Source organism: Eptatretus burgeri, chromosome 17, assembly GCF_056783735.1.
Source record: "Eptatretus burgeri isolate ZD-2024b chromosome 17, Ebu_testis_v1, whole genome shotgun sequence".
NCBI classification, from domain to species: Eukaryota; Metazoa; Chordata; class Myxini; order Myxiniformes; family Myxinidae; genus Eptatretus; species Eptatretus burgeri.
The window spans coordinates 16,477,577-16,501,782 of record NC_140977.1 but is presented as its reverse complement, the minus strand read 5'-3'; the positions used below and the strand labels follow the sequence as shown (position 1 = coordinate 16,501,782).

The following is a 24,206-nucleotide window of genomic DNA, read 5'->3' as shown; positions in this document are numbered from 1 at the left end:
AAGGAAGAGTCGTGTGTGGATCAAGCGTGGATGCGAGTTGTGAGTGGAGGAAGTGTTTGTGTTGTGAACATTTCTGGTTTTTAAACATCTTCGTGAGTAACACTAATCTAGCGGTACAGATTACAACAAGTTTCTTAACTCGATATCAGCGATCACCAAGGGTAACCACGTGACGTGACCCGCGATGTTCATGTTTTTAGGACCGTCACGTGACCAGTGGAGGCCCTGTCGTCATATTAAAATACGCAGTTTTGGTGTCTGTGGTCGATTTGTTCGGAAGTTATTTATCGAATCTTAACCATTTTCACCTTCTGTTGAACGATCTTTCCCTTTTCATCACCATTCGGTAATTACCTTTCATCTTCAGCTGATCCAACGGACTTTTGATTAAAAAAAACCGCCATGGGACAGGTGGGTTAGTCCATTTCCTAATGGGGGGTGTTTTGTTCATCGTACAATGAATCGTCGTGTGCATTTACTCAACAATATGGATTTTTATTAACATTGTCCGTTCTCCACATTTTATTGAATACCGCTCCTTCACAATTGCATATCCAGGTGATGCATGACTTCATCGCCGGGCGCCGAAGGAAGGGAGAACTGCGCTGAGTTTTCCGTCGTATTCTTGTTTTCTCCGCTTGTTTTTACCTCCTCCGCCACTGAAGGTGAAGGAGGTAATGCTATCACTCCCATTCGGTTTGCTTGTGTGCAGGTTATCTCAAAAAGTTGTGGACCGATTCGGACGAAACTTGGTGGACATGTTTGGGTGTGACCACGACAAAATTGATTTGATTTTAGTGAAGATCCAAATCTGGATACGAGAATTATTTAATTTCCAAAGTGAATCTTCATCATCGAGGGATTGGGCCAAAAACGATATGTAGCATGAATATTTCGAAAATGTAATGGTGCCCGAGATGTTCTCGTGGATCAGGCATTATGTGGCGGAAGTATGCGCTCCAGCGAGGTCCCTTCGAGTTATTTTATTTATTTGTATGCTGGCTGTGGCTGTGTGGCTGAATCATTTGCTGGAGACTCGGCTGTGCCGCTGATGCAATTCCTCCTGTTTCCAGTAAGCTGGTATTTATTTTGCCGACCTCGGAAGGATGACGGCCTGAGTCAACCTGCCTGGTGTTCGTTCAATGGGAAGACAGGAGCTCAGATTCATGACCCTAAGATGTTAAGCCAGCCAACTTAACCTTTCATCCAACCAACCCAACCTTTTCCAGGTGAATGTTATCTTGCCATCCGATTTTCTGAAAAGTGGGTTCCTTATTTATGACCTGAAACCCAGTGATGTGGGGAAACTGTCTACATATTACCATATGTGCTCCATGGATTACAGCTGAGCACAAATACTCCTTCATACACATCCCCTGTGCTTGTGTGTGAGGCCTTCTCACTATGGAATGTCTTCATCATAAAATTTCTGAACAGGCTCGGATTTTATATCAACATCTAAACCTTTGTATGTTTTACATCAATATGGAATAAAATTACAGAATTGTCTTAAGAACCTGAAACGTGTACAATTTATTTTTTGGAGGTGTCAAAAGGTGCGTGTGTATGGAAGATGAACATTTGAGGTGCTGTTACTGATTTAGATAAAGGATAAGGTTAGAAGTGCAGAGGTAGTTCACATGTAGGTACTGTGCGGGATCAAGGTACTCAGGGTGGAGCAAACATCAGGAAGAGTGGTGCGTTTACTGCCTCTTTTAAGGTTCACCAACCATATTCTGTACACTCAAGTTGGCTGATGGAAGGATTCCTGTCGTGTGCAGCCGGAATTGGAACGGCTGACTGTGCTCGGGTGTGAAATGAAGGTTGAGGAGCTGGAAGGATTTCCTGAGATTCTGCAGATAAAAATAGAGGATGTGAACTCCTTTGGTCTGGAAGAGGAGCAAAGTGACCAGCTGAATGGTGAGTTGTATGATCTTCACTTTTGATGGGATCTTTGTTTGTTTAGTTCTGATTTATTTATTTATTTTTTGTATATTTGTTGGAGGCTCATGGAAGACTGACAGCAGAATGGAAAGGGGGAAACAACAGCAGTAGAGTTGAACTTGCATCCACAGGATGGAAAACGAAAGTGTAGAAGCGAGCAGTGATTCTGGATTTTTGGGAGTTTCACTAGAAGGGGGTTGCTGGTAGACTGTATGTTGCCTCCAGGAACCTGGGGGAGGGTGGATAAAGCAAGGAAAGGGTGGATTGTGCAAAACCAGAAAGGAGGCAGCAGAAGCAAGAGATACCACTGATCTTTCTGCGATGTGAAAGTGATCGCTCCATTGACTTAGCTTCATTGCAGGAGATTCCAATAATATTGAAGGCCCTGGTTTCTTCAGCTTCAAGTTGAGTAAAATATGAGGAAGGGGTGTCTGCCCAGAGGGAAGACCAGCACTTCATAATGTTGCCGATGAAGGCCTTGTTGCTGGATAACGGTTCAGGTGGACTCAGGAAGGACTTTACATAATGGAGGATGCTCACTTTGGCTTGGAAGGCCAAATGCCTTTCCTGGCCAACTGAGATATGTTTCCCCAAGGAAGGTCATGGCTGATAGTGAGACCCAAAAGTTTCAATGACTGAACTTCTTCATGAGGATTGTTTCGAAAGTTTTCAGATGGTCTGTGTGGAAAAAAGAGAGAGGGAGAGAGAGGGATTTTTCCAGAAATATAACACCTATTCCAAGTATTTGAGCAACTTGTGATTCAATGTCCAAAGAGGGGAAAGAGGCTGATAGCTGTCTCTCTGAATGATGCCATGGTAGAGGGTGGAGTCATCAGTACACAGACAAAGTGGATTTTCTGTGGAGTTAGGGAGAATGTTGGTGAAGAATAGGACTGGACGTAACACATTGCCTTGGGGCACTCCAGCCTTGACAGGGAGAGGAGATGAAAGGATTCTGTCGGGAGGCATGTGTTTTCTACAAGAGCAGAAGTCAGTGAGCCCTGTGTGGAGGTGGCCTTGGATGCCATAGGCAGAGAGTTTGAAGAGCAAGGTGGAGTGCCAGACTGGATAAAAGGCTCAAGATGTGTCTCGAGAGACAGCCATGATCTCTTGTGTGACATTGAAGACATCCATCCATAGTTGGGAGTGCAGAAGCAGCGTGTTCACGTTAAAGTGACCCGGCCTGAATTTGAATTTTTAAACGAGTTGCTGTGTATTTTCTGCCGTGATTCCATCTTCCAGCGCAAGATTTTCCATCTTCTCCTCGTTAGCCAAATTTCACGAGTTGCTGTGTATTTTGAGCCGTGGGTCTGTCCTCCGGTGAAAGACAATTCATCTCGTGAGGCCAACTGCACACACTGAAACGGCCACGCGGTGGAATGAATAAAGCCAAAGTATTGTGGTGGATTATTCACGCATGTACACTCTCCTCCACTCGGTGTCTTGGGAGGTAATTAGTCTCCAGCGTTCTCATGCTGCTGTTGGGCAGTCCGAGTCCATTGCAGTTCACTTTTATTAAAAGCTCAAATAGCATCTCTCTCCTGTCATTGGAGGAAACAATGAAATTAGCTCTCACCTCTTCAATCATTCCCAGCTGCAACTAGGATGATAGTCAACATTCAGCGCTTCGAGGCGAAGAAAGCTGAATAAAGCAACCAAGAAAGGTTACACAAGATAAGTCATTTGTTGTTTTAAGCTCTACCCGAGTTCTTCCACAGCTGGAGGTATTTTTAGGGAGCCCAAGTATTAAAACCCCAATGCTACAACCTCACATCAGCTGCTGGACTGGTTTCATTACTTATTGATGAATCATCGTCAACAACAGCATGGACCGAACGCTGTTCTGCAATGTTCTGTTCTGCAATCTGCAATCAAAATCTTCGATTACATGCAATGTATACTTATGAGAGGTGTGATGTATTTCCTGCTCTTCGGCTGTGCGCTGGCTTGTTACAACAATACGAAATGGAAGTTAGACATAGAGGAATTCCTGCGAACTTGCAATATGCATGCATCACATCATTGGCCGCATGATAGATCTCCCAAAAGTATGCATGTGGCGTGATTGTGCAATGCCCAAATGTACAGCGATTCAAGGCAGGGATTCCCACAAATGTTTAATTTTATTTGATTCTCCGATGAGTACCTGCAGAAATGGTTTGGTCCAATGAAAAACACTCACTGAGAAAACCACCTCCTCTTCCTTTTCATTCATGTGTTTTCCTTTGACCTATTTTTGTTACATCTTTTCAGTTATGATATAATTTTTAATGTTATAATTTATAAACTTAATTTTGTACATTTAAATTTTGAAATCACAGTGTATCAATTTGCATTATTATCATGGAAGAATCTCACCTACACTAGCTGAGAAAGCCTTTGTTGTGGGAGGATGCTTTTGAGCTGTGTTAGTGCAGATCAAGGTATTTTAAAGTTATAATTTTTTTTTTTTTCACCGTGTCTGAGTAACTGTGTACCAGTTCTGTGAACCGATGGAATTTCAGAAATCAATGTATCGTGCAAGACTTCTTCTTGGTTGTCTAATTTTAGGAGAGACTGGAATGACCCATTTGATCACATGGTGCTGAGACTCCATCTCAGAGAAGAGGTGCACTTAGGTTTCCATCATGTGGCATTATTTACAAAGTGTATCGAATCCGAAAAAGAAACGAGCAGAAAAAAGGAAGCAGGTCGAACGGAATACGAACTTCAGAAAAGGATGAGGAAGAATCGACCAAAATGGGAAAGAGGGAAAGAGTTTTTGTGGCTTGGTTATGCAGAAGATTGGGACATGATGTTCTGTAACGTGTAGGGAGGATATGAGAGGATCGGGGGAAGGAAGGAAGTAAAATGTGTTTCTCAACGTCAAGAAGTGCAGTGTATAAAAGCACGAGGAAAATAAAAATCACCAGCACGCAAGGGCAAAGATGAAGACTCGAGGCCGAGACAGAACATCGAAAGCAGGAAAAATGATGATTAAAAACGAATGAACGAACAAACAGTGCATAAACTGAATCATCTAATCCGAAACGTTCATGTGATAGCAAGAATCTGCCGTCCAAATGATGTTGCTGTGAGTTAGTGGGTAGATGATTGAATAGTTGACAGTAGTATTCTGTGATTATGAGTTTACTGATATGATAAGTGCTGAAATGTTATATTTTTGTCGTGAGGAATAGTAATTCATACACGTATACTGATTTTTATAAATGATTCACCATCAAATAATATACGTGCCACCCAAAAATCTGTTTAGGTGGCCCAGCGGACCACAAAAATATAATTAAGCATGACCCTGCTAGCAGATGGGACACTGCGAATATTCATCCAAGGGATGGCAAAAGGTGCACGGATGAAATCACTGCATGTGAAAAATTATGATGGCAGTGACAGTTAAAAATGGGTCTAGATTTGAACTCGGGCTTAGTATCTCAAAGACGTGTGTGCATCGTTCTCAGGTAGATTGCCAGTCCAGTCCTTCAATGCAATTTCTCATCAACACATGATTTTTCCAAACCCACTCCTCAGCTTTTCTCCACTTGCTGACTTTTGATCCTTTCCACTCCCGTTATCATATGGTCACATGTTTTGGCTTTGCTTTGTTCATTCTGTTCTCTGCATTTCATTTGTCAAGCTGTTAATGTGAAACACTTTGCCATTTCGTTTTCCAAGAGGATTTACTTTTGAGACGATAAAAAAACGAGTCACATGTTGGATCACAATTGTAGGTAATTTGCCAACTAATGCAGGTTGTGGAGAAAACCTTCTCTATTTTAGGTTCTCCACAATTTTCTTGCTTTCTCTATTTTGTTGGTTGTGATTTAGGGTGGTGGTGAAATTCCCATTGAAGTTGTGGTCAGGAAAGAAGCATCTCGTTTGAAACATCGAGGCAGTTTGTTCCGAACGTAATGCTTTGATATCGTAATGCTTTGACACAATTCTGTTCCCATATGGAAATGTTTTATTTTCTCTCTTCAAGGAAGAACTCAAATCAATGATTTTTAACGCAGCATTTATTTAGCTATAAAGAGTATTGAATGCGACGCAAGACTGCCTATGTATGCGACACAAGACTGCCTATAGATGTATGCGACACAAGACTGCCGATGTATGCGACACAAGACTGCCGATGTATGCGACACATGACTGCCTGAATTTAATAAAAGTTGCTTTTTCCAGATTTATTTGTGAAAGTGGAAGTGAAAACCGAACACGACATTGATGTCCACCTGGATCTACCAGAACCAAATGACTCTGAGGCTTCTTTCTTAAAGAGCCATCCAAATGAAGGTGTTTGTCATTTCTGATACGTATTGTTTCAGACATTTTGATAACGAACTCTGTTGTTGAGGAAAAATTATATCCCTACGTTTTGATTTCATTGCTTTAAGAAATGAGCACGATGGCAGATCAACTTCTCAATCATCCGTTATCCCTTTCACCATTAGGTGAAATATTTAAATCAACAATACTGTACCTTGTTCTATCCTGTTATCCTAAATTTTTACGATCGTCAGTTGTAATTGAGCTTTAATTGCACACCCTTTGTTGATTTATTTTACATGTTTATGTATGATCTTGGCTCGTGGAATTGTGTGGTGACGGACAGAAAAAATGGCAACAAATTGACAATTGGACGGTGAGGTACAGTTGAACACAAGGAAACAAGAACAGGAAGTGGAGAGGGCGAGAAGGGAGGAAACAGTAATCTGATGATAACGGGGTTGAGCAGGTTGTGGCTCGTGTGGAGGTTATACAGAATGGGTGGGGAAGTGCATGGCATGAGATAGTGATGAACTTTGAAGCCTTGGTGGGAGAGTGCAATTCAACCATGTTTGGCCTTATAAGATCACCTTACACACACACACACACACACACACACACACACACACACACACACACACACACACACACACACACACACACACACACACACACACACACACACACACACACACACACACACACACACACACACACACACACACACACACACACACACACACACACACACACTGGGATACTTTGAGATTTAGGAGAGCCCCTTTCCACCTTCTGTGTGTGTGGTCATATGGCCGCTGAGCTGCCGGGGTAGCTATCGTTTCTTGAAGCACGACTGTGTCGCTGATGCAGTGCCCCTCTACCAGTACATACACTGGAACTGGTACTCATTTCGCTGACCTCGGAAGGATGACAGACTGAGTCAACCCCCTGGTGTTTTAATTCAGCGGCTGACGGGGCTTGAACTCAGGACCCTAGGATCCCAAGCCGCCACCCTAACCACTGAGCCAACACCAGGCTTTCCACCTTCTGAAACATGCACATGGAGATAACAACACATACACACACCCAAATATATTGTTGCAGGCCGGAGGTCAGGTGAGAAGACCACAAGGTGGGGGAAGCTATCTCGGTTCCCACCAGACTCCCCGGAATTGTAGGCCGTCGCACACGGATAATTCTGTGACGCGGCGGGTCGCTTAACTGACCGTGGACGCCAATAACTCAACCGCGTGACCTAGGGTCCTCCCGTCTATGGGTTAATCGGGTTACCTAATTAATCACATGGTTTAATGAATTATTGGGGAACACGCCCTTGGTACGCCTTGTCCGAACTGGATCACTCGACCGGACAGGATCACTTTACCGGATCGGATGCAGCCGAGCGACACTGCCAAGGATGTACCGGCTAAAAGGAACGGATCGTTGGGAATAAAGTCCCGGCTAAGCTAGGATCTGGACCATGCTGGATCGATGGAAGAAAAGACAAAAACGAGCAGGGAACATTCCTAATAATGATTTATTTACAATGGGCGAGGAAAGGTATGTGGTACGATAAAGATTTAATGGGGTGTGTTGTGCAGAGATAGGGGAGAGAGGTGTGGTGCAGCAAATAAACAGGCAACTTACAAAAGGGGACATAGAGCAGACTTAATGCGAAAATAATAACAATAATAATGATAACGATCTTCTGCAGTCTTACTTAAGCAGATAGGCACCAGGACACACACACACATGCACAGAAAACCCAATGAAGAGAAAGTTTTGAACCAGGAAGGGAGGTGAGTTGAGGCTATGATCTTGGTACCTTTGTACTTGATCACACATCGTGCCACCAATACATTTCGGGGTGGGGGGGGGGATGCTCTGTGGTGCGGTATCCGACAGTGGGCGCGTCGTCTCTGGCTTCAGGTGCACGTGTGGATACCATGTTCGTGAAGGAGGAGCTTGAGTCGAGAAGGGGCGGAGGCCAGAGTGCGAGGATGGAGTAGCGGGCGGGACCAGGTAGGCAGGTGGGGTCGACGTAGTGTGGGCAGAGATGAGGTGGAGTCCAGACAGCAGGAGGCGGTGTCGACGAGGGGAGGCGAGAGCAGGAGAGAGGCGGAGAAAGAGCAAGAGAAAGGCGGAGGGACTGCTCCAACCTTTATAGGGCCTGCCGCACGGGGATAGGGGCCACGCCAAATTGAAACGTCATCCCCTGAATCGGACGCTCCGATTGGCGCCGCCCCTCACATGGCCCACAAACTTGGGCCGGAAACCGCCTCACTTCGTTTCTGGCAAGGCCATCCCAGACGGTGGGAATATTCCGCTCTGACCCCACGAGATGACATGAACCGCCCACACCGAAATTGGCACGCGAATCGTCCTGCAAAAATCCCCGGGCCGTGCCCGGGCGACCGGTCGAGGGTCCCGCATACCTGCTCGGGCGTTCGACCAGCGTGGATCAACGTGCTCGCTCCGCGCGCGCCAACATGGCCTGCATTGTACATTCCTCGGCTCGATCGTAGCTTCGCTGGCCGTAGAGACGAGAAGACGTTCACCATCCGTGGAGAATCCATTGCTACCTGTGGGGGCCGAAGGTACATCGCCATGGATAAATCCATGCATGTTTCACGAGCGGCATACTTGTCTACCTTCGAGCACATTCCATACATTGCGCTCAGTTCGACCATTACGCATGTGGCCAGCGCTCGCGTTCACACGACTCCGCTAGCGTGTGTGCGGGGCGAACACCAATATGTGTCAGATATTGAGGTTGAAAAGAAACAAGCTGCTTCTACTTCGCACATTCGTATCCCACCTAACAGGGCGTGGAGTCATCCTTTATCGGCCTCCGTATGCGTTTCGTGCAGCGTAGGCGTCGTGCTGGCTGTGTTTCCTGTGTTGTGAAAAACACCATTCGTTCAGCCTCTTAAGAGGTATTCATTCGCATGCCTTTTTAATGCAACCAGCAATCCTCCCCAGACCATCGGAAGCCCGAGTCGATAATCCCGCACTGCCAAGCGCACTACATGACTCGCCGCACATGCCGGATTTAGAGCTCACTCAGGAACGAGGGCTCTGTGCAGCAGTTTCCTCACAGCGAAGGCGCACGCGCTGGCCTCCATGAGGCCCCACCTTACAGCGAAGACAGACGTGGCTGATTTATCTCAGGAATAATCAGACGAAAAGAAGAGTGGCGACGAAATGAAGGAGAAAATGATTTTAGCAACCCTAGCTATTAGATCATCGCAACTCACTCCCTTGTTGTCCCGCTAAACAAAAGGAAAGGGACTCTCTACACGTATAATAATGGAATAACTGTCTTGGGACACCTATCTGCTGTATGCATGCGGTTCCGAGAACCGCAACAATATGTTGTTACGGGTTCGGAGAAGCGCGGGGCTCATGAGGGGATGACTCGGACCTGCTTCCCAGCTTCTGACGCTGAAGCTGACTAGCCACGGATAACTCTACAACCCGAAGGGTTGCTAAATAACCACGGACACCGTCCGAGGTGACCAAATCTTGCGTTACCTTCCTGGTGATTTAGCTCCTCCTGGATGGAAGCTGTGCTCTCAACTTCCCACCTTTAACTATTCATTACGTTCGGCTGAGCGAAACCGGAGGTGGACATTAGCGAATCAATGGAGGACAACCTCTTGTCTATTTATTACATGCTATGTCGAACCAATGGTGGAAAAAGACACAAGTATTTCCAAAGTGCAGAGTCACAAAGAAACAGTGTCAGTCTTACCAGTTTTACCAGCACAGAAGAACCCCTTACACATTCTTATCTTGCTCTAAACACAGGAGAGGCATGCCTCAGTCACTCCGGGGGAATGAGGGAGAAAGAGAATGATAATTCGAGGCGTAGAGTCGGTCTCTTGCTCGCCTGATTTCAATGTGTGGTCTTGTGTTGTTCCTATGTTGTCAGTGCCCCCATCACCCAGAAGAGTCAAAAGGGTAATCATTGATCACTCTTTACCACTCTTTTTTTGCATCTCAAGTAGACAAATTAGAAAGTGGGGCAAGCAAGGAAATATCATGTACGTCAATATGTAAATATCACGTACGTGTGCCACTGCACACAAATATGTTGTGCTGCCTGTTCACCCGCGAAGACTCGCCCCAGTAAAGACTGTCCCGTTCTGTTTCTCAAAGCACGGCAGCCATCCTTCCGCTTGCCAGGCGCAAGCAAGTTCATGGTTCCTCAGACGCAAGCAAATCCTCCTTGTTCCTCAAACACAAACACAAACTCATTCTGTGGAACCTACCATCTTTTATGGGGTTCGGGGCGGGGCATAGCCGCTGGGAGCAAAGGTCATGGCAACGCCCTCTGTCCCTTGCATGTTGTGTTTTCATTTGTGCTCGTGCTGTCCTTTGCTTCTCAAAGGGTTGGTCTTGCAGTTCCTAGCAGTGTGGATTATGCATATAATGCAGGAATTACCTTGCAGAGCTGAAGGCAGTGCTGAACTGGTGCATGGTTGCACTGTGGGAAGGTGTGGGTGGAAGAGGTTACAAAGGATGGGGAAAGGTGTTAGACTGGATTGGGGAAGAGTCGCATTTTAGGAAAGTGAGAGGGATGAGAAGAGGGACTAGAATGGATTGGTGAAGAGATATATTTTAGGAAAGTGAGAATCACAAAGGGAATTTGAACTTGCTATGCACACACAATGCATTTTCCCCATCCCTGATAAGAGGGGAAGTGTAACCTCACTTAACAAAATCACGATGGAAATATCTAAATGAGGGATCCCTTCTGTGTTGAGTGCAACTCCTGGGGTTTTCCAAAACCGCATCACAATACTGTATTTATATATTATTATGGTTTTGGAAAACTTACCCTAGATGGAGAGCATACATGGACATGTAGGTGACCCGAGGATCAATTGTTTCATTTGTCTTTGACACCCTGAGCGAGTGGTTCGTGCAGTGACGCCTGATTTCCGAGCCGTTTGCAGAATAAAGTGTTTTCTAAATTACCGAGCCATATTTATATCCCACCTGTCACACGCATCTGTTTATCTATGCCAATAAAACGCAGTGTGTGTGTGTGTGTGTGTGTGTGTGTGTGTATGTATGTATGTATGTGTGTGTGTGTGTGTGTGTGTGTGTGTGTGTGTGTGTGTCAGTCAGTGTGTCTCCATAATTCCAAAACTATAAAACCTAATGGCTTGAGTGAAAATTGCAAGGAGGTGAAATAAGGAAGAAAATTTATTTGTGAAATAAAGAGGTCTTCCTGTCTGCCTCTCTGCCTGGTTTTGTCACACTGCCAGTCTCTTCATACTGCTCGTCTTTGTCCTTGCCCCTCCTTGTCACCTGCTCGTGGCTGTTCCACACTCATTCTTCCACCAGTGCTAAGTCCGATGGTTTTGTCCCTTTCCTGTCAGTGTCTGAATCTCTTGTGAGGTGCCTTAGTTTCTTTAGATTTATTTTTATTCTCATTGTACATAATTGTTTACAATCGATTTTTGTGTCAACTTGCCGTCGTATTGCTTTTGTCACGTGAATCTTCCCCTGCTGGTTTGTGGTTTCTGAATAAACCCCTTGGTTTTAAAAGGGCTAAAGTTCTCGTGTTTGTCCTCCAGACTGGCGTGCGTGTTGTCCACCATTAATTCGGAACGTCTCCACAAGAGTTAAGCTATGTGGAATATCGCGAGATTTTACCTCCCGCCGCAACAAGCTAGATGTCAGTTAAGCAGTTGACGCTACAGTACGTACGTCCATGTTTGGTGACATTTGTTAGAATATTATGAGTATTGCACAGCATCTGTTTTTTTTGTTCTTTTAACAGGTCATGTGATGTTATATTTACAGGTGGATCCATTGAATCCCCGATGGAGACTGCACCGACTTGTATGAACAGCTCAAACACACGCCCGCAGGACCCGCCAACTGAAAGGAGCAAGAGGACTTTTTATAAACAAGACAAATCGAATAATGAAATGTTTGCAGAGAATAAATTTCACAAGACTCACAAAAGAAAAATAGCTAAACATCCATGCAAGTGCAAAACTTGTGGAAAATTGTTCAATCGGTTGTCCACTCTGAAATCACACATGATAATTCACAATGGAGAATACCCATACAAATGCACAAGTTGTGGAAAATCCTTCATTCATTCATCCACCTTTAAAATACACTTGAGAATTCACAATGGAGAACGCCCATACAAATGCACCGTTTGTGGAAAAAATTTTAATCGGTCATCCACGCTTAAAACACACATGATGATCCACAATGAAGAGCACCCGTACAAATGCACAAATTGTGGAAAATCTTTCAATCGGTCATCTCACCTTAAAACACACATGATGATTCACAATGGAGAACGCCCATACATTTGCACAAGTTGTGGAAAATCCTTCATTCATTCATCCAGCTTTAAAATACACTTGAGAATTCACAATGGCGAATGCTCATACAAATGCACCGTTTGTGGAAAATCTTTTAATCGGTCATCCAACCTTAAAACACACATGATGATTCACAATGATGAACGCCCGTACAAATGCACAGTTTGTGGGAAATCTTTTAATCGGTCATCCACGCTTAAATCACACTTGACAATTCACAATGATGAACGCCCGTACAAATGCACAGTTTGTGGGAAATCTTTTAATCGGTCATCCACACTTAAATCACACATGACAAATCACAATGAAGAACGCCCTTACAAATGCACAAGTTGTGCAAAAACTTTTCATCAGACATCCAACCTTAAATCACACATGATAATTCACAATGGAGAACGCCCATACAAATGCTCAATATGTGGAAAATCTTTTAATCAGTCATCCACGCTTAAAACTCACATGATAATTCACAATGGAGAACGCCCATACAAATGCACCGTTTGTGGAAAATCTTTTATTTGGACATCTCACCTTAAAACTCACATGATAATTCACAATGGAGAACGCCCATACAAATGCACAAGTTGTGGAAAATCTTTTAATCGGTCATCAACTCTTAAATCACACATGACAATTCACAATGGTGAACGTCCATACAAATGCACAAGTTGTGGAAAATCTTTTAATCGGTCATTTCACCTTAAAAGGCACATGACAAATGCACAAGTTGTGGAAAAATCATTGATTCAGTCATCCAATCTTCAATCACACGTGACAATTCATAATGGTGAGTGCCCCGACAAATGAAAAATTGTGGAAAATCCTTCATTCATCCATCCAGCTTTAAAATATACCTGAGAATTCACAATAGCGAATGCCCAGACAAATGCACAGGTTGTGGATAATGTTTTATTCATTTATCTCAATTTTGAAACACACATGATGATTCACAATGGTGGGCGTCCATACAAATGCACAACTCATCATAGCAACAGGAATGATAAAGAAAACCCTCAGTGAGTGTTAAAAAAGCTTTGCAGAGAATATCACGACAAACGAGCTGTAAGTGGAGGCTATCGATGAAGATTTTGAAAAGAGGCGATGAGAACAAAGTTTCACAGTTTGGTTCATGAATTATGATCCTCTACCAAAAAAGGAGGTGGACATTTTGAGCTCTGGGAGAACCTCCTTCCACCTTCTTAAACCCACAAATGGAGATAACAACCAATGAGAACGCCCACACATGCACAGTTTGTGGAAAGTCTTCTGTTCGGTCATATACCCTTAAAACGCGCATGAGAACTCACTATGGTATTAGGGCTTGGAGAACATGTCCTTTTTTCCCTCAAGATTGAGCAGAGTATTGTATTCTATGAACTCTCTATTTTTATTTTTTTAGGGATTGCAGCACAAATTTATTTTTATCTTGGCTGTCAACAACTACATGGATTGAATTGGGTGATCCTGCATTGTTCCAACCAACCACAAATAAACTTTTAAAAGGTAAAATCACCAATGCAATTTACAACTAACTCACCCAACAAGGAGCTATGGAACAAGACCATTTATTATGATACCAAACCATACCTGAAAATTGCAAGCTTCGACAAACCATCTTGTCCACAGTCTGGAAAGATTACAAAAAGACTTTGATATCCCCACATTCATGGATTATAAAATGCATGCAAGTATACAAAATTAACCCGCAAATAGTCACGCTGATTAAGTAAGCAATGCCGCTCTAAAAAGACAATTGTGAGACTACCCTACTTGGAAAGAAAGATTTTAAATCCCAGGAGTAAAGATGCGATATGGTGTCTTACAAGGTGACAGCCTTTCCCCCTCCTATTTTGTCTGGCTCTGCTTCTGTTTTGTCTTGCTTTGGACCTACTGAGAACGTCATCAATGAACAAAAACATGGATACATTCTGACATGCAACAGAAAAATGACAAGGAAACATGAAAGGTGATGCAACAATTGCACATGTTTGATCGAAAAGTCTTCGCATCAAATGATGAAAAATTGGCAGATTAACTGAGACTAGTAAAACAGTACTCAGAGGACTTTCAAATGGAGCTTGGTGTTGTCAAATGTGCATTTGTACAAGGAAAAACGAAAACATACAACATCTCAAATGATCATGCAACAATACAGAAACTAGAAAAAGAAGCATCCTACATATACCTCAAAATAGAAGAAGATGCCCAGGTACACACAAAAATGCCTAAAATAATCTGCAAAGAGTATCTTGGCAGAATGAAACCAATTCGGAAGTCATCCCTCTCTCCAAGAAGCCAAAATAAAGCTATAAACTAACTTGCTGTACCAGTATTCCAATATAGCTGTGCAAGTAAAACTTGTCACAATTGGAGATCAACAACTTAGATGTCAAAAGAAGGAAACTTCTAATCATTCACAAGATATTATACAAAAACCAATGCATACTGCAGTTGGACTTGTTGAGACTAGAAGGAGGAGGCGGTCTGATGGAGCTTAACCAAGTGCACAGAATATCGTGTGTCGGAATAGCAGAGTGTTTGAAAAGCTCAACAGACTATCGAAGGAGATTTGTACATGAGCAAGAAAACAACAAAACAGAAATGGTATTGTTGATGCAGTTTCTTCAAAATTAACATAATGGGCTTGAGGGTGATAAAAATAATAGTAAATGTCAATTAAAACTTGATATTAAAATAAATGTATTGTTATAAAACTGTAATTGGAAATGTACTCAAATATGGTATGATTTTTCTGTGCTTGATCATGTATCTATTTTAATTTAAATTTACATAATCATATCTTTCCTTTGTATTGAAAGATGTTCAAGCTGTTAAGTAAAGATCTTTAAAACAGGTTGGCTTTTCAACTAAAAAAATCATTATTCAGCATAAAATAATTGCCTATCATTTAAAAGCTATCTTGCTTTGTACAGGATTTTTATGAAAGGTACCAGTAAGCTGAACAGGGAGTATGATTTCAGTATAACTGGAATGTGGGTCTAAACTCTAAGGAAATGTCCAGATGTATTCACAACAGCTCTAAATGCTTCAAGATAGTATTATATATAAATGCTGTTAGAAGCAGGCCAACTTTTAACCTACCTACTATAGAAATCTATCAATATGCCCAAAGAAGTTGCAGTTTGACATCATTCTGTGCCGGGAGAGAATCTACACATCTGGGTTTGAAAAACATGCTACACTCCATCAACCAAATCAAATTGGCGGCTGCACGAAGGCTGAAGATTTCTCCATTTGGGAATATCAAGACCTCACAAACTGTGGTGCCAGCGCCAAAATAAAAGCATACTATGTCTCACTGGATTCCATATAAAGGACTTAACCTTGTCATGTATTTCAGAGATCTGGAGCAAGTCTGTGTTCTGATCACTCCATATGTGCATATGTAATTGTTTGTTTGTATTTGTTTATGTTGTTTGTTAAATAAATGACTCAAATGTACAGGATGACAATAATTTCTTCAACAGCAGCAATCCCTCTACAAACAAGTTAGTCAGCAAATCGTCTGGTATTGCAGCTATGCCCAATCCCGAATGTTGAACAATAACTTGTCGCAATTTATGCATAAATCCGACGGTTCTTCATCATTTTTTTTGTTTACATCCTTGTATCTTTCCCCAATTTATTTCAGGTGGGCTTAGGGCCATCCTTAAATGGACAAGTAATTGCTGCATTCGGGCGTTATAAGCTCTTTCAGTTTCTCCTGCCGGTGCGATATCCGGCCAACCGGCTAATTCTTTAGTTTTGCACCATATCTTGAGCGGCAATACTGTTTTCATTAACCCGATCACATCGTCATGAGTAGTTTTGTTTGAATTTATGTAATACAGCATTTGTTCCACGAATCCTAGATTATGTCGTAGTTTTTCATTTGCATTTTCATGGCTTGTAAATCACTCTGGTTCTATGTGTGATTAATTAAATTCTGATGTTGATTTGTTACCGGGTTCAGCATCCTTTGTTCAATCATCGGACATGCTCTCTCAAGTTCCATCTCGGCTGATTTATTGTCTTCAATTATTTTTCGCATTTCCATCGCAACTGCCTTATTTGGATTCCCGGCGGCCTTTCTCCAATATTTGTGAACAGAATTCGATGAAAATTGAGAGGCATATACTAGACACATATGCGCAGGCATTAACTGAGGACAAAGTGCGATTTCGGGCCGAGGAACGGCCCATTTTCTTAATATTGTTATTTCTCGGTTATTAGTGAATGGAACTGGACCAAATTTGACAGGTATATTCTTGAGGTCACTCGGCAGGCAGTAACTGAGCCCAAAGTGAGATTATGGTCCTTTGGGCCGACAAACGGCCCTCTCGGCCCATTTTTCAAAAAATTGCTATTTCTCGGTTGTTACGCCTGTCACATTTGCTCTACGGCGAGGATACGGTGGCCGTACACCCTCTGAATTGACAAACGTGTGGCGGCCGCAGAGTTTCTGCGGTGGCCTCAGGGTAGCCCAACACCGTTTGGCTATCTTTTACAGGCCGTAGGGGTCGCCGTGGAATTATAACGCGGAGTTATAACTTTTTTAATTTCTACGTTTGCCATAGCAATTCGATAAGCCGAAAAAAAAAAAACTGGTAAAAAAAAAAAAATGAACCCACTCGTTACCATCCATCTGGCCGCACGTTCGCCTTAGGGCCCCCCTGCGGTCGCCTTGCGGGTACCTTGAGGTTACCTTGCGTCTGCCTTGAAAATTCTATGGCCGCCGCAGGGCCCCTTAAGGTCACCGTGCGACATCAAATCAAAGATCGTACGGTAACCCCACGTTTTCGGTCTCCACAATTTCTAAATACACTGTGCGGCTCCCCGAAAAATAAAAACATATGTGACTGCTACATTGTGTGACCGTGGAAATACTGCGGCCGCCGTATAATTGCTAGTGGCCGTAGATTTTGGAGACCCCACGGCCGCCGTGGCAAATGTGACGTAGGCCTTAGTAAACGGAACCGAACTAAACTTGACAGCTATATTCTGGAGACCATTCCCCAGGCTTTAACTGAGCCTGAGCCCAAAGTGCGATTTTGGGCCGAGAAACGGCCCTTTCGGCCCATTTTCTTTAAATTGTTATAAAAAAAAAGTAAATGCGCTGGGTGATGTCCAATGCAAAATTAAGTCGCAAATGATGATTATGAAACTAACTTCGCTCTTGTGAAGTGTCCTGGTTTCTTTTTCTGATGCAATGGAAATATTTCCAGATTTCAAAACTATCTGTCGTCCGTGCTGTCGCTCACCTGAGAATTGTTCAAATGAACTCCCACGGGGTATGTTCACAGTTCGAACTTGTTCTCTCTCTTTTAATTCCCTTCTCAAGTTTTCAATTCTGTCTTGATGAAATGTCCCCTCTTCAGGAAAATTCAATCTCTGTTTTTCAGTCCACTCTGCCCATACCTTTAAATCCTTTAAAGAACTTGACCTGTCGGTTTATTCATATACTCGGCATTTGACCCTGAGGCGGGCGCATCATCACACCTTTTCGATGTTGGTTCCCCATAACCGTACTTCTAAATTGCTCCGAGCACTCTTCTTTTTTTACATTGACTTCCTCAAACCCCTTGGACCCTGGCTCTCGCAACCTTGGAACAAAAAACCCTCGTTACTCGCCTTTGTGGCTATTCTTGCGCCTTTCCGCCATCCACATGACTTGGCGACTTAATCCTATATGCAGCGCCCCTTTAATGCCGTGTCTGACTAGGCAATTCAACAACTCTCTGCGTAATGCCTCTGCCCTCCAGCATGTGACTTGGCACTTTTATCAAAACACAAGAAGATGTTACCTGACTAAAAAAATAATAAATCCCTTATGGGTTGACGCCGGTCCCCAAAAGTCTTTTATTTCACTCAATACAGATATGTATATATATATATATATATATATATATATATATATATATATATATATATATATATATATATATATATATATATATATATATATATATATATATATATATTGTTGCGAATTCGCGCCCGCCGGCGTGCGATCGGCCACGTAACTCGAATCGCGGCCACGTCACCCACAGGACGGACAATTCATTCGTGACCCTCCGGGAACTACCGCCCGGAGCCAGTCACGGGTGGGGGTTTAACCTCACCACGATCGTGCCAATTGCCCACCTGCGCAGGATTGGGTTGCTCGCCAAACTCGACCGACCTAAGTACCTGCACGAGTGGTCGACCGGGCGATCGTACCTCGCCGCAAGTCGACTTCGGACACGAACCGCTTAAGCGGTTCGTTCCGTGCTGCAGAGATAACCGAGCGGAGTTATCGTCGACCTCGACGGTTCCGATTAATTACCGGGCGTTTTAAACCCACTATCAATCCCTTACGTGATGCAAGATGTAGATTCAATAAAAGGAAGGAGACGAAGCAAAGCGGGAAAACAGTTCAACAAGTAAGCACATTTATTTCACACACACGGAAGGCACATATATACAGCCATACAGTCAAAACAACAAAAGCAAATGCAATACGATGCAGAGCTACAACCGAATAAAAGGGGAAATGTACAGGCACAGACACTTAGACAATTCTACTTATTGGACACGGCGCCACAGCATGCATTCAACCCGAAAGAAAAGAAAGCCACCCTCACAGGCAAGGAGGCAGACAGGTCCGTAGACCAAATGTACATGGATCCTGGAGGATCGGCCAGGTCCACGAGACCGGGAAGGTCTTACCCGCGTCCTCGTGACGCTTTGGCGGGCAAGCCGCAATATTCGTGCAGCTGTGCCCCTGGTGTGGTCGGCGAGCCCTCTCCGGCGTGCTCCGCGTGAGCGGTTTTGTTGGCACCACGTTTAGGGTGGGGGAGGAACGGGGCCCCCCCGGCACTATCTCAGCGTGGATGGGGGGGGGAATTGCTGATGCTCAGGAAGAGGGGAATGGCTGGCTGGTTTGGACCCCGCGACGAGACGAGCGACCCCCACACCACAACCTTGTTGACGACCTCCATCTCCACTTGACCCGCGCGAACGCCACTCGACCCTGCACTGAACTGTACTGAACCGAACTCTCCTGCAACTCCACTCAGCTCAACTTGACTCAACCCAGCTCAACAACTGAGTCGCCTTGCGCTCCCGTCTTTATAGGCCTCAGGAGGAGCCTATATGCAAATATTCGGATCAAAACGCGATTGGAGGCGGGGCCACGCCACCCTCTGTTCAGCCATTGGTTGGGCAAAAAGGGGGCGTGAAGCCTTTTTGATCCGAATTCTGCTCGTGAAGAATCCACGTTCATCGCGCTTGGAGGCGAGGCCATCCCGCCCGACGCTTGCCCATTGGACGGAGAAAAAGGGGCGTGAAGCATTCCTGACCCGCTTTTTGAGGCAAAAGGAACGCATTCACAGCCCATGGCACGACGTGTGGTAGAAAGGCGGAGGTGGTGGGAGTTTGGTTATTGGCGGGCGTCGTTTGAGAATGGAGGTGAAGCGATGTTTGCGGGATGGAGTTGTGGAGGTAAAGAAGCGAAGGTGGTGGTGTTTTAGTTGTAGTTGGCTTAATGGTCGAAAATAACAATCGAGAAAGAAACCAGAGTTGGTGTCAAAGCCACCCAATTCTAGCCTGTTTATACATTTATCGTTTTTAAAAGACGAGTCTAATAATTAATATTTTTTTATAATTCTCTAACAATTTTTTTTTTGGGGGGGGGGGGTTGGAAATCACTTAAAACATGTAGAAATGCAAAAAAAAATATTTTTTCTCTAACAATTTTTTTTGAGGGGGGGGTTTGGAAATCACTTAAAACATGTAGAAATACAAAAAAAAGAAATCTAAATTTTGTTGAAAAAAAAGTTGCAAAAATTTTTTTTCTCTAACAATTTTTTTTTTGGGGGGGGGGGGGTTGGAAATCACTTAAAACATGTAGAAATGCAAAAAAAAAAAATTCTGTAACAATTTTTTTTTGGGGGGGGGACCAAGTCCAACATCTCATGGCATGCTCCTTGGACCGTACCTAACCCCCCCCACCGAGTTTCGTCGAAATCCGTTAAGGAGTTTTTCCGTAATACAAAAAATGTAACATTTTCACGCTCACGCCGGGGGTATCGCTATAGCTCTCTGCTCTTCGAACAGGCGAGCTAAAAATGGCTAACTCAAAGCATCGCAGCCCGGATGAATCACACATATTCCCTCTATACAACGGGTTTGGGCTAACTACACATGAACTTACCGATATATCTCACCTGAGGACTCTTTATGGTGTAATGCGAATTTCCACAACCGTAACAATATATACTTACCCTTTAAATTTTGGTTCAGGACTGCGCAGCACCCACAGAGAGGTGGGTAGTCTGCCCAGCAGGAACAAGTCACCCTCCAGCAGAGGTCTCTCACCTTCGGCTCTGCCGGTGTTCGTTGACCGCCGGACAGAGGCCCCCTCCTCTCCCCAGATGGATGCAGTCGATCCGATCCTCATTGCCAATTCTGTCGTGGCAGTTTTAGCCACCTTAAGGCAGAACCTTTAGTTCAGTTTCAGCTGTTTATTCAGTAACAAATATCAGGCAGACACTTGTGCACAAGAGGAAGTTTTTAGCCTGAAGCAATATCACAAACAGAAAAACTTAATTTTAACATAGGGTGTAGCACGTATATACTCTACCGGTCAAAAGTTTGAGACCACCCCCATTTTTCCAGTTTTTACTTAAATTTAATCAGTTTAATGTTTCACTGTACTCTGAAATTAAAGCACAGAACAAATAGACAATTGCAGATAAAAAATAAATCATGGAATCGTTTTGTTGAACAAAATTTAATCGAAATTTTTCACTCATCAAAGTAGCCACCTTTTGCAGATATAACAGCTGAAAATACTCGTGGCATTCTTTCTCCAATGGAAATCAAATATTGTTTAGAAAGTTCTTCCGAACACTGTTGTAGAAGTTCCCACAAATGTGTTGCACTTGAAGGTTGCTTTGCTTTCACCCTTTTGTCCAATTCATCCCAAACCAGCTCGATGGGGTTGAAGTCTGGAGACTGTGCTGGCCTGGCCATTCCATGCTTTGGAGCCTACCATCTTGTTATTTTCTTCTCAGGTAGTTCTGACATAGCCTGGAGGTATGTTTTGGGTCGTTATCTTGCTGTAGGATGAACCCCTGACCAACTAGGCACAGACCAGAGGGTATTGCATGGCGCTGCAAAATGCTGAACCCTTTTTGTTTAGGTTGCCAGGCACTCTGCAAGTCACCGACTCTGGATCCAGCAAAAGAACTCCAGATCATCACGCTTCCTCCTCCATGTTTGACAGTTGGTGTCACACACTGAGGAACCATCCTTTCGCCTACTCGACGGCGTACAAAAACCCTGCGTGATGAACCGAAGATTTCAAAGTTTGATTAATCGGTCCATAAGATCTTCCAGTTTTCAGTAGTCCAGTGGTGGTGCTTCATGGCCCAGGCAAGCCTCTTTTTCTTATTTTGCCATCTTAGCAATGGCTTTCTTACTGCCACTCGACCTGTCAAACCTGCAGCTCGAAGTCTTCTCTTCACAGTTGAAACTGAGACTTCCTTATTTCGACCAGTGTTAAGCTGTGTTTGAAGCTGCTGTCCTGTGAGCTACCTATCACACAAGCTGTTGACTCTCAGAAACTTGTCTTCTGATTGTGTTGTGGCTTTGGTTTTGCCAGACCTCTTCCTGTCAGAGTTTCCTCCAGTTTCCAAGTGTCTTTTGATGGTGTAGGAAACTGTACTCACTGACACCTTGGCTCCTTTGCAATTTCTCTAAAGGAAAGACCTACTATACACTTTTTAGGGTAATAATGGTCTATCTGTCTTCCTTTGTTAATTGCCTTTTTCTCGCCATGATGATAGCAATATACTACTTCCTGCAGTACAATATTGTCCAAATAATGCTTCAGAGGGTGCAGCAACACAGTCTGTTCCAACTCTGCTTTTATACAGAGGGTTTGTAACTAATCAACAAAAGTTGGGACACCTGTAGGAATTGTTTGCATCAACTTTCAAGGTTTATTTTACTTCCATTGCTGCAGAACAGCTGCAGTTGCTAACCCATTACTTGTTCCCTGAAAAGGGCCTTTTTTAACAACTCTGAAATTTACATTATTTTTTTAACCTCCGCAGTTTACCGCTTCGCTATGTACCATTTCAGGTTATTCACTGGACTTGAACTGCATAAATTTCAGTAAAAACTGAAAAAATGGGGGTGTTATAAAACTTTAGAACGGTAGTGTATGTGATCTCCCCAGGGTGTGTTTTACACTTCAACGGAAATTAACTGAACAAAGAGGGCCTTTGGAGAAACAACAGATGGAACTTTTTAAGGTTTAAAATCACAAACACAGGATGCAAAATGGCCTGTTAATTATCGGTGAGAGGAGGAAAAAGAATGTGGTTCCGTGTTGGCCATCTGGAAGAGATAAGACTTTGCAAGGCCTTTTACTAACACTAAGGAATGTGATTGTGCCTCCCCACTAGCTTTCCCAGCATATATTTATTAAATTCTTTCTTAAAGCACTAACTCAAGATAATTGGCATTTTACCTCATTATAAATTCAATTAACAATCCAGTTTCCCACACTGGACCCAATCTATCCATGGAAATTTAAAATCCCTCATAATCAACACTCTTCCTCCAACATGTGCCCTTCTGATTTATTCATGGACTCCTCCATCCTCCTCTTCCTTCATACCAGGAACCCAATAAAAGCATCATACCAGTATCTTACTGTTTTTACAATATCTGATACAAAATTCCTCCACATTAATTCCCTCCTCAATGTCACCCTCTTCTCTCAATGCTGTCTTTAACCAGATTGCTACTCCTATTTTCTCCTTCCTATCACACTGATACACCACATAACCTTCTCATCCTTTCCTCCAGTCACTCTCCTCTTTAAACCATGTCTCACTTTCTGCAACTATATCGCACTCCTTGCTACCTACTTTGACCTCAAGCTCTTCCATCTTATTGTTATTCAATTATTTAACTCCTTGTATTGGTATAGAATAAGTTTAACTTTTCCCTTCCTGCAATTCTATTTTCTTTCCTGGCCTTACCAATCACAATTACATCATCAGTTCCTTCCTTAATAGCTTCCCCCACTCTCCATTGACCTAAAAAAAAAAATCACCTTCTTCAATTCGCAATGCAAACCTTGCTGCTCCCTTTCTATTTAGCACATTTCTGGAAACACTCCCTTTATCCCGAAATGATTCTCACTTCCTCTTAAATGCAAAGCCTTCCTCCCTGCACCATTATTCTCGCCATTACCAATCAATAAAACAGTGCAGGTAGCAATTGAGAACAGTTGGACAAGACAAACGCAGAATGGTTGTCTTGGCTTTGGAAGTTATTCTCTTGGAGCAAAAATGACACCAGTATACAAAGAAAACCAGAACCAGAAGTTCAGGAGGAGCCCATGACATTTTCCAGGACTGAATCCTTCTGAAGAGGGAAGCTGACAATATGAGAATTTCTTGGATTGAAAGATTTCTTGGCTCTGGGGCACTCAAACTTCCAATGAGAAAGGGGATGAAAGGACACTCATCATCAGGTACCATGCTCGAGCTCCACATAAAGTGTCGGTGCTGCACAAGCTGTTTCTTGGTGATGATTACAATCCTGGCCAGGTCGCCACTCCATCGCAGGTTACTCGACCACCTG

The 24,206-nt window shown here is 43.4% G+C and overlaps 1 pseudogene across 1 annotated transcript; it reads left to right on the top strand.

The window, feature by feature from the left end:
* Positions 1-25: 25 nt before the first annotated feature.
* LOC147009404 (uncharacterized) lies at positions 26-16,526 on the top strand (annotated as a pseudogene). Its single transcript, XR_015052842.1, has 4 exons — positions 26-411; positions 1,782-1,920; positions 6,124-6,234; positions 12,025-16,526. The product of XR_015052842.1 is annotated as an uncharacterized LOC147009404 (transcript).
* The last annotated feature ends 7,680 nt before the right edge of the window (positions 16,527-24,206 follow it).